The 2,500-nt window shown below is 60.3% G+C and overlaps 2 non-coding genes across 2 annotated transcripts in view; both read right to left on the bottom strand.

Moving 5' to 3' along the window:
- The window catches only part of LOC124563849, a 4,222-nt gene extending 2,910 nt beyond the window's left edge, over positions 1–1,312 (bottom strand). Inside the window, exon 1 of the ribosomal RNA XR_006970378.1 lies at positions 1–1,312. This exon is cut by the window's left edge and continues 2,910 nt beyond it. This is a non-coding gene — a ribosomal RNA (large subunit ribosomal RNA).
- A 188-nt stretch (positions 1,313–1,500) lies between these two features.
- On the bottom strand, positions 1,501–1,655 carry LOC124563848. The gene has a single exon (XR_006970377.1). It is a non-coding gene; the product is annotated as a 5.8S ribosomal RNA (ribosomal RNA).
- Between the last annotated feature and the right edge of the window lie 845 nt (positions 1,656–2,500).

The raw sequence follows: 2,500 nt of genomic DNA, 5'->3' as shown, positions 1-2,500 counted from the left end.
GTACGAGCACCAGCTATCCTGAGGGAAACTTCGGAGGGAACCAGCTACTAGATGGTTCGATTAGTCTTTCGCCCCTATACCCAGCTCCGACGATCGATTTGCACGTCAGAATCGCTACGGACCTCCATCAGGGTTTCCCCTGACTTCGTCCTGGCCAGGCATAGTTCACCATCTTTCGGGTCCCAACGTGTACGCTCTAGGTGCGCCTCACCTCGCAATGAGGACGAGACGCCCCGGGAGTGCGGAGGCCGCCGCCCCGTGAAGGGCGGGGAAGCCCCATCCTCCCTCGGCCCGCGCAAGGCGAGACCTTCACTTTCATTACGCCTTTAGGTTTCGTACAGCCCAATGACTCGCGCACATGTTAGACTCCTTGGTCCGTGTTTCAAGACGGGTCGTGAAATTGTCCAAAGCTGAAGCGCCGCTGACGGGAGCGATTATTCCGCCCGAGAGCATCCCGAGCCAACAGCGGCGCGGGTCCGGGGCCGGGCCAGGTAGGTCCGTCATCCGGGAAGAACCGCGCGCGCTTGCCGGGAGCCCGAGCGCCCAAAGGGGCGAATCGACTCCTCCAGATATACCGCCGGGCAGCCAGCCAGGACACCGGGGCTCTGCCCAACAGACGCGAACCGAGGCCCGCGGAAGGACAGGCTGCGCACCCGGGCCGTAGGCCGGCACCCAGCGGGTCGCGACGTCCTACTAGGGGAGAAGTGCGGCCCACCGCACACCGGAACGGCCCCACCCCGCGGCGAGTGGAAAGGCAACCGGACACGACCCCGCCGCGGATTGCTCCGCGCGGGCGGCCGGCCCCATCTGCCGAGGGCGGAGGCCAGTGGCCGGATGGGCGTGAATCTCACCCGTTCGACCTTTCGGACTTCTCACGTTTACCCCAGAACGGTTTCACGTACTTTTGAACTCTCTCTTCAAAGTTCTTTTCAACTTTCCCTCACGGTACTTGTTCGCTATCGGTCTCGTGGTCATATTTAGTCTCAGATGGAGTTTACCACCCACTTGGAGCTGCACTCTCAAGCAACCCGACTCGAAGGAGAGGTCCCGCCGACGCTCGCACCGGCCGCTACGGGCCTGGCACCCTCTACGGGCCGTGGCCTCATTCAAGTTGGACTTGGGCTCGGCGCGAGGCGTCGGGGTAGTGGACCCTCCCAAACACCACATGCCACGACAGGCGGCAGCCTGCGGGGTTCGGTGCTGGACTCTTCCCTGTTCGCTCGCCGCTACTGGGGGAATCCTTGTTAGTTTCTTTTCCTCCGCTTAGTAATATGCTTAAATTCAGCGGGTAGTCTCGCCTGCTCTGAGGTCGTTGTACGAGGTGTCGCACGCCACACCGCCAGCCGGCTGTGCACGCTACCGAGTAAGTACCGGTATGCGAACCGCCAGGCGACGGGCGCGCATCGCACGTTTAAGGAGGCGCGGCCGGCCCCACAGGCGGCCGCGACGCTCCCAGGTCTGCGAAGCGGGGCAAACGCCGCGCGCTTCAGTATACGTAGCCGACCCTCAGCCAGACGTGGCCCGGGAACGGAATCCATGGACCGCAATGTGCGTTCGAAACGTCGATGTTCATGTGTCCTGCAGTTCACATGTCGACGCGCAATTTGCTGCGTTCTTCATCGACCCACGAGCCGAGTGATCCACCGTCCTGGGTGATCTTTTCTTAGTTTACACTGTCTCTTTCAAGACAGTTGCATAGGCGGGACGTAGGCGTGTGGCGGCCCCTGTTCAAGCGTTCTGTGTCCAACGGCCTCACGGCCGATGGGCGTCGTACGGCTCCACACCGGAGCGGACAGGCAGTCGGGCGAAAGTCATTCAAAACCGGCGCCAGGCGCCAGGTGCCGCAGGCCAGCCGCTCCAGCGCTTCAGCGCTCGTACCACACAACATTGGCGTTAGTTTTGAGAAGCACGCGTGGTTCCGCACGCGGCGCACGGCTACTGCGAGCCGTACAGGTAGCGTGTTGCGCGACACGACACGCACATCGAAAGACATGCAGTCTAGTCGGTAATGATCCTTCCGCAGGTTCACCTACGGAAACCTTGTTACGACTTTTACTTCCTCTAAATGATCAAGTTTGGTCATCTTTCCGGTAGCATCGGCAACGACAGAGTCAATGCCGCGTACCAGTCCGAAGACCTCACTAAATCATTCAATCGGTAGTAGCGACGGGCGGTGTGTACAAAGGGCAGGGACGTAATCAACGCGAGCTTATGACTCGCGCTTACTGGGAATTCCTCGTTCATGGGGAACAATTGCAAGCCCCAATCCCTAGCACGAAGGAGGTTCAGCGGGTTACCCCGACCTTTCGGCCTAGGAAGACACGCTGATTCCTTCAGTGTAGCGCGCGTGCGGCCCAGAACATCTAAGGGCATCACAGACCTGTTATTGCTCAATCTCGTGCGGCTAGAAGCCGCCTGTCCCTCTAAGAAGAAAAGTAATCGCTGACAGCACGAAGGATGTCACGCGACTAGTTAGCAGGCTAGAGTCTCGTTCGTTATC

The sequence above is a fragment of the Schistocerca americana genome, unplaced genomic scaffold (genome assembly GCF_021461395.2).
Source record: "Schistocerca americana isolate TAMUIC-IGC-003095 unplaced genomic scaffold, iqSchAmer2.1 HiC_scaffold_1240, whole genome shotgun sequence".
In the NCBI taxonomy this organism is placed as follows: Eukaryota; Metazoa; Arthropoda; class Insecta; order Orthoptera; family Acrididae; genus Schistocerca; species Schistocerca americana.
The sequence above is the reverse complement of the archived record's forward strand: the minus strand, read 5'-3'. Positions and strand labels throughout refer to the sequence as shown.